At 37.7% G+C, this 9,043-nt stretch overlaps 1 long non-coding RNA gene across 1 annotated transcript; it reads left to right on the top strand.

Moving 5' to 3' along the window:
- Positions 1-5,392: 5,392 nt before the first annotated feature.
- Positions 5,393-7,356, top strand: LOC132640167 (uncharacterized). The gene is made up of 3 exons (XR_009582180.1): positions 5,393-5,616; positions 6,164-6,210; positions 7,049-7,356. It is a non-coding gene; the product is annotated as an uncharacterized LOC132640167 (long non-coding RNA).
- Positions 7,357-9,043: the final 1,687 nt, after the last annotated feature.

Raw genomic sequence — 9,043 nt, 5'->3', positions numbered from 1 at the left:
TTTTGGTATTCTGGATGTTATCCTTGTCTACTGTACTCCCTATTTCATTTGAGATCCTCTTTACTGTATTTCATGCTTTACATACTCAGTACATATCTCGTACTGACCCCCCTTTCTTTGGGGGGGCTGCGTTTCATGCCCGCAGGTACATATACTCGCTTTGGTGATCCTCCAGCTTGGGACTCTTACTCAACTGTCTTGGAAAGCTCCGTTGTTCCGGAGCCTAGACTTTTGGTACAGATCTTATGATGTATACGTATATGTTTATCTAGGGGTACGGCGGGGCCCTTTCCCGCCATATTTCGCTATCGATACTCTTAGGGGTCTGTAGACATATATGTGGGTTGTGTATAAGTTCTGTTCAACTGTGTCTATACGATGTGTTATGATATGATGTTCGTCTGTAATGGCAGCCTTGGCGGCTTACATAAGATATTGATATGTAGTTGCAGCCTTATCGGCTTGCGTATCATTTTATGATTTGATTAGTTGTAACTCCACAGGAGGCAGTTTATCTGGATATATAAACATGACGACGTTATGGACCTTGGAGTTCTTTTGCAAGTTTCCATATTGTTCTTGGAATCAGTTTGGCTATGTCTAACAGGTACGTATATGGGTGTCCAGGTCGGGCACTAGTCATGGCCCACGGGGCTGGGTCGTGACAAAAGTGGTATCAGAGCAGTTCATCCTCGGAGTGTCTACAGACCGTGTCTAGTAGAGTCTTTTTTATCGGTGTGTTGTGCACCACATCTATAAACAGGAAGCTACAGGACATTTAGGATGTTATCTTTCCTTCTTATCTTAGATCGTGCGATAGAGCCCAGCCATAGGAAATGAAATTCCTTATACTAACCTTTCATTTCAGCTGAAGAACGACATCGACAGAAGAAAGTGACTTATGATATTAGAAGCTACATAGTACACAGGTAAGCCACGGTGCGAAAGAGGCATGTCGGGTAAGGTAAGAATATTGGAGTATGATTGACATGTAAAGTTGAAGGATGAAAGGGGAGGTAGATAGGAAGGTATAACAGGACGGATCGTTAAAGGATCAGGTACGTCTCGAGATGCGATATGTGAGGTAAGTTTCGACACTTTTATACTTTTTACTTGAAATTGGGAGCCCTCTGTGGCTATGACATGATATGATATATATGTATATATGTTGACCCTGTGAGGCATTGTTGGTATTTCCTGTATGCAGGTTTTGAAAAACTAAGAAATACAGTGGAAACTCTGCCAAAATTTTCCTAGAAATAAAAAGAGAATGAGATATTAGTTCGTGATATTCTTGAAAGGTCGTGTCAATAGTGATGATAAGATTTGACTAAGTTGCGAGTACGACTGACTTCGAGAAATAAGTTAACCGTTGAATTGATGGTAATAGTAATTATGAGATCGGTATCAATATGGTTAAAAGGGAAATGCTAGGGTAATTTGGAAGGGCTTGAGCTACTAAAAGATGATTTAGAAAAAGGCTGGCAAGTCTTAATAGAGTGTTATGTTGAGATATCAACTGAATTGATCAGTAGGGATAAATTACGATGAGTTTATAGTTAAAAGGAGTAATAGTATGATTGAGACAAGAGTACGGAGGAGTAAGAATTGTGACGAATATGAATGTATTGATAAGACAGCTTGTGAGATATTAAGGTAAGATTGATCAGAAAGGGTTAAGTACGCCTACTCCACAGAGTGTAATTAAACCATAGTAAGAGTCGTGAATCCTTAAGGTTAAGAAGTGTTACACCATAGGATTAATAACGAACAGGATGTAATGTGAATATAATAAGGATTGTTATGAAAATAAGTAAAGCCTAGTGAGGGAGTGACTAAAGGATATGACGTGGTCTTTACGACTGAAGTATGAAGGCAAATGTGAAATGGAAAGGCAAGGTATAGAACGAATAAGAAAGACTTATAAATTTCTTTTATAGGAAAGGTTCAGAATACAAATTATGTGATAACGGAAAAGAAAGCAAGCACGAGAAAAGAAAGAGTTAATTAAAAGAAGGAAATAAGAAGGAAGCGAGCGAGATAACAGTGCAGTACTATGTTATAACATGTATAGCCGAGGACACGAGTACTATAAGTACGGAAGTGTGAAAGACCAAACTACAACCCTAAAATGACTGATATAATAAGAACAAATAGGGATGAACAAAATACGTTCTGAAAAAGAGAAAGGGATTATGCGGGAGTAGTGTTTTCCGAAGGATATAGGGGTGGCATGAGGTTCCTCGGGCACAGAATAAAAGATGGACATAGACTGGACAAATGGTGGCGGAATACTAAAGGAAACACCCAAGATAGACGTAATAATTGAGTACGAGTATAAAATAAATAGTGAAATATATAGCTACGAACTTAAAGGTGTACTACGACGACAAGGTGATAAGATAATACCATTATTAAGACGAATTTGATATGATTTTGAGTAAATTAAAAGTCAGTGTTGGGTACACAACATGGGTGAAAGAGCATAAGGCATAAAGGAGTACTGCGTATATATGACTTCACCTCGAAAATAGTGAAATCCTTAAAGGACAAGGATTGTGGATTTAAGAAACAACAGAGGTATTGTAAATTTAGTAGAGGAAACAGATTATATCCGCTGGGATAAAGATACCGTTACAAGAGAACTTTGGACACTTATCATGGGAATTTAAGTGCTACATAATTGAGAATTTGGAACGACAACAGGTACTAATTAATTATTGATTGGAGTAAGTGGGATGTGGCCTTGGATGAGTTGCTACATTGATTGCATTACTCAAGTACGAATTATCAGATAAGAGTTTATACTATATATGGAGAGGTTCTCATCGCTTCACGATTTTGTTAGGATTTCGTACGTGGATAATCAAAGTTATACATTATAAAGAAATACATGAGTATGGTACAATGTACTGAGTGAATTGGAAGACGGATAGGGTGAATTTGAGATTGGAAATAGGGAGATAGAGTGGAATATCAACAGATAGTGGTATAAGTACAACCCCAAAGGGGGGAAGCGGGTGAAAGCAAAGCAATTATAGATGGAAACAATTGACACTACAATATATTTGATATGGATACTCCAACTTCAAGTGCGATCCTATGCGGGAACAAGTTGGTAAGATCTGGAAGCCAGCGATGAACGGATAGTAGTCAAGATGGTATTTGAGCCCGTGCTGAGAATTATTTATAAAGATCTTGAATGATATGGCATTAAAAGGTAGGTGCTTATGAAAAGAAAGAGTACGATAAGAGAATGACAACGAGTAATTTAAGTGATATTACGAAGGATAGCAATGTTATACTAGATTAAAGGCTAAGATTTGGCAATAGAGTTGTGCGCTAATGATATTGCGACTTATAAGTAGCAAAAGGGAAGGGATAGAAAATCTCCTACAGTAGGATATAAGAAAATCAAAGGGGTGAATAAAGGAAGGAAAGGAGTATGATAGGATAGGCTACGAGCGAGTTTTAATACGGATGCGATATGTAAAGCAGAATGAACCAGGAGGAGGAAAAGCTAGGACTAAGATTGGATATACTTTATACAAGTTATACAAGAATAGTTATACAACCTACGAAAATTTGTATGCTGAGAATGAGACCAAGTGAGTACTTGATAATAAGAGTAAGGATTCAGTAATAACAATGCGGTTGTGAGATTTTGGATATATTAAGGGCAAAAACCATAGTTGAGCCCTGATATCAATTGAAGGATATGATAGGAGAATGCAAGGTAAAGTATAAAGACTAGTGAAACGGCGCTAAGGTATTTCTCGGGCTAATTTGAGCACCTTTGCATATTCTTGTAAAGATTGCAACATAGTGTGTGACAGAAAAACTAAGAGCAAATCTGAGTAAAGAGGAAATAGAACGAGCTGGTTACTAGAAGACAGTGAAATTGTATGTCAAATCAAAAATTCTTTCAGAATTATACCAGTTAATAATAGATAAATCATAGAGCAGCTATGTAAAGTTATATATGAGGATACTCTAGTGCTACTTGATAGCCAACGCTAAGGATCGAGATTAAGAGCTAAAAGGTAAAGTGACATTGAAAGTCGAGAAGTGATACATGATGCTGAAGATTCTATAGTATGGACTGTAACAACAGAGCAATGTAAGGTTATTGAAGCAAAATAATGTTACACCAAGGGAAATTTTGTTTTATTCTAGAGTCTGCGAAAGGTCTACAGGTTACCAGAGGCATGAAATACTCCAGGGATTGTAAAGTCTAATAAATCGACGAGGTACGTCTACGCGTGAGAGGTAAGATGAAGTGAATGATACGTCTTAAAAGAGTAACTATAGAAGAAGAAAGAGTCAAGTTAAGACTACGTGCACCAGGAGAGAGTAAGATTTCAGCGGAAGAGCTCGCAATACAATCGTCAACCAACTGCGAAATGAAAAGGAGAGTAAAGACAATGACGTAGAATTATCACCTCGAGAGGCAAGAGCAAGAACAAATATTATGGGAATGGTTACTTGGAGATCTGGAATGCGTTATAATAAACTGAAGGGATCGACCAATGAAGGAGGCATGTGAAGGGAATAATTCAATAAAAGAACATTTAAGGAAGTATGGTGAGTGCAGGACTAGTTTACCATTCGAGGACGAATGTTCCAAAGGGGGGAAGGATGTTACATCCCGTACTTTCATGTGTTGGAAAGCGTGCAACTTAAATGATATTAGTAACGGACACGAGGTTATCCCCCAAGCTTATAGGTGGTTAAAGTGATGGTACACATGTATCGTAAGGATCTGAAGTTAAACCAATCGAAGAAAATAAATTTTGGCGAGTTTCAACATTTATTTGAGTGAAATACGGTCCAAGATTTGATATTTCATATTTTTGGACTAGGAAATTGAACCGTCCATCATGAGAAACTTACCCGAGTTCAGAAAATTTGGTTATATTCACGCATGAAAATCAAGGACTCGGTGTATACGAGGAATGAAATCCCGAAATGATTTAAAACGAAAAAGTGTGACGACGATGATTGAAAATAATAATTTATGTGTGGAAAATGAGGCTATGGACTAGTGTTATATTACATGAGCATGATAATGAGTATATGGAGTGTGTTAAAAATGATTACTATTTAAGTGAATTGAGATCAAGAAATTAATTATGTAAATAATTTGAGCAATGTTGAATTTTAGCGGGAGAGTAATAAGTTAATTAGTTAATTATTGATAGATATTGAAGTGGACATTGTTCCACGTGGAAAGGCAGCAAGTGTAGTATTGTCCATGCAAAGAGGTGGCATTCATATCTTAAAGTGATGACTATTAAAAAGAGAATCCATACACTTACACGTGGTGGAGAAAAAAATGTGTCATTAAAGTCCTAATTTCATTATTCCTAGCTTTCTACATATGGAATGAGAGGCTGCAATTTATTAGTATCATTAAGCAACAAGAAACATGAATTTCAGTCTCTTAATATCAACGTGAGTTCAAATTTTGAGGGATTAAAGTATAATTTCCGTCAAGAATAACATATGGGTTTTGCTCACTACTTCAATCTCGTTGTTTCATTTTGTCGTGTTGTTGACTCTGGGTTTTCTTCGTAATGAAGTAAGGTGGAAGAAGATTAAATCTTGGCATACAAGGTAAGAAATCCTCTCTCGTAGATGCAATTGATTTATCCAAATCGTATTTACATTGCTAGATGAAAGAAATACAAAAATTATATCGGAAATTGGATAAATTGATGTTGTAATTCGGTGGGCTATTTTGTGGATTAGTTAGATGTTTTTATGGATGGAAATTATGGTAAATAGCATGAACGATACGTTCTTGGTGTTGCTATATATGTCTAAGTGTTTATAAGGAGAATCGATGGAAAATTTATCGATATAAGATATGGACTAAAACTCGGGGAAAGAGATTTTGTGTTCTTGAATTAGTTGGAAAGGAATTAAGAGAGATTACTGGGTTGTATTTGGTATTGTTGTGCTAATCGGAGATTAACTGTAAATTCGGGTTAGGCGAGTTATATAGAGGAAGTGCTGCCCAATTTCCATTAATTTCTTAACTAATAAAAATCCTAATCAAGAAAGCATGAATTCAAGAAAGGTTCCTATAGGTAATTGGTTTCATATTGATAAGCTAGAAAGTAGAGTAAACTAACGATAGCGTTACTTTCATATTAAATAGGCTAAAGGGGCGACGAAGCGAACGTGATTACGATTAACCTTCAACAGGTATGTGAAGTTAACCCTTGTTTCTTTTGGCATGATCTTTATGAAACAAACAGACGACGTATATGTATGATTTCAAAGAAGCTCCTATTCTTAGAGCCACTAGGATGGCTAACGTTCTTGATTTCCGAAAGCTATTTCATTATGTCTTGATACGTGTATATGATTCCAGATGTTCCATTTGGATATAATCCATAGTGATATTCGAAAGGTACTTGATATGACTATTGTCTTGATTTTCAAATGATAGTTCATTTTGATTATTCTATTGAGTCTCAAATATGATTTAAATTGCATATGGTTGCTCACTACTCTACTTGTGCATGCCTCAACATATCTTTCACTGAGTCCCGGGCCAGAACATGTTTTCGTGCACAATTTCACTGCATTGTTCACCGAGTCCCTCACTAGAGAGCCGAGACACGTTATATATATATATATATATATATGTGTGTGTGTGTGTGTGTGTGTGTGTGATGATATGATGATGTGATGATATGATGATATGGTGATGTGATTATGGCGCCAAAGATGACTTTATTCACCGAGTCCCTCACTAGAGGGCCGGGACACGTTATATATATATGATGATGATATGATTATTTCACCGAGTCCCATAACGGGCCGGGTATGATATATGATATTGACATCCATGATTTAGGTTTCAAAAGGCAAGTGTTTTGGTATTCTGGATGTTATCCTTGTCTCCTATACTCCCTATTTCAGTTATGATCCTCTTTATTGTATTTCATGCTTTACATACTCAGTACATATCTCGTACTGGCCCCCCTTTCTTCGGGGGGGGGGGGGGGGGGGGGGGGGCTGCGTTTCATGCCCGCAGGTACAGATACTCGCTTTGGTGATCCTCCAGCTTAGGACTCTTACTCAACTGTCTTGGAAAGCTCCGTTGTTCCGGAGCCTAGACTTTTGGTACAGATCTTATGATGTATATGTATATGTTTATCCAGGGGTATGGCGGGGCCCTGTCCCGCCATATTTCGCTATCGATACTCTTAGGGGTCTGTAGACATATGTGTGGGTTGTGTATAAGTTCTGTTCAGCTGTGTCTATACGATATGCTATGATATGATGTTCGTCTGTAATGGCAGCCTTGTCGACATACATATGATATTGATATGTAGTGGCAGCCTTGTCAGCCTGCGTATCATTTTATGATTTGATTAGTTGTGACTCCACAGGAGGCAGTTTATCTTGATATATAAACATGACGACGTTATGGACCTTGGAGTTCTTTTGCAAGTTTCCATATTGTTCTTGGAATCAGTTTGGCTATGTCTAATAGGTACGTGTACGGGTGTCCAGGTCGGGCATTAGTCATGGCCCACGGGGCTGGGTCATGACATAGATGTTATTTTTATATGATTTGACTGTCATGTAGAACAACATCGTATGACTAATCCCTCATAGTCATAGCAAAATATATAAATGCATCAATTCCATAAAGATATGGCACTTCAAGACCAAATAATTATGCAACTTTCTTATTTCAACTTCATTCACAGATAATTTATTCCTTGTGAAAACTCTTTGAGAGTTCCAATGTCACGACCCAATTTTAATAAGTCATGCGGGCACCTACCTTTCCCACCTCAGTACGCGAACCCTTAACACAACTTTCACAAAACATAAGTAAAGCAGAAGAAGATAGAATAACGTAAGTCTTGCAATAATAATATAAGAAAGTGTGGAAGTAAAATAAATACACCCAGTATCTGGTCTGGTCATACAAGAGCATCTAACTAAATATTACAAGTCTGAATCATAATAATACATCAATATCTAAAAAATCATGCCTCAGGACGGAAATAAAGACATAATAAACGAAGAGTCTTCAAGGCGGCGAACGTCCTTGTGTTCACCCTATAAGACTCGAATGAGAAAATCCTCAAATATCAGCGACGAGGAGTAGAGATCGGTCCCACCTGGAACTCTGCATTCATAAAGAATACAGCAAGTGCAGGTCAGTATAAACAACAAGTACTGGTAGGTATCATCGGCCGACTAAGACTAGCTAACGTATACAAAGACAACAAAGCAAGATAAACACATAAACCAACAAGTATAAGTCAACACGAATCCATAATCACAGAACAAGTCATCACCTATGTTATAGCATCTAAACCCAAATGTGCTAAGTCTCAGCTAATCAATCTGAAGCAGTATGTCATGATAGCAACACAACGAGTCGCCATAAACCAGAAAGTACAATGCAATGCAATAATGTATGTATGATGAATGCAATGCATATCCACCTTTGTACAATATGTCCCAGACAGAATAACTCCACGTCTCGGCGATCATAACCCATGGGGGACCCACGAAGTCCATGTAACACTCTCACGATCCCGGTAAAGACCTCGTGCATCGAACACTCAATCATTCCCGGCAAGAAACCTCGGGCCACGTACACTCATCTCTGTTTTACGCTCTCCGGGAAAGACCTTGGAGGCTACACTCTCTCACTTACCATAATCAGTACCATAACCATGCAATATCAATGAATCATGGAAATAAGTATGAAGACGATGCAATGTAATATCAACAACCAATTCAATTCCAAACAGCACCACCCAGAGCACACAAGTAGTATCAATAATAAGGCTACACAATAAGTCATAATGAATCACAATCTCATCTCAATACCGAATTAAGTGAAGTACCGCAATGTCATAGTCATGATAGATCACTAGTCACAATTTTCCAATGTCTCAACATGGAAATGACCCAAAAGTAAATAGACAAGATAAGTAAATCAACACAACGGGGTGGTTAGCCCCCAATCATACAACAAGGCCCAACCTAAGACAATATCTAA

Source organism: Lycium barbarum, chromosome 1 (genome assembly GCF_019175385.1).
Source record: "Lycium barbarum isolate Lr01 chromosome 1, ASM1917538v2, whole genome shotgun sequence".
Lineage (NCBI taxonomy): Eukaryota > Viridiplantae > Streptophyta > Magnoliopsida > Solanales > Solanaceae > Lycium > Lycium barbarum.
This window is presented reverse-complemented; position numbering and strand designations above follow the sequence as displayed.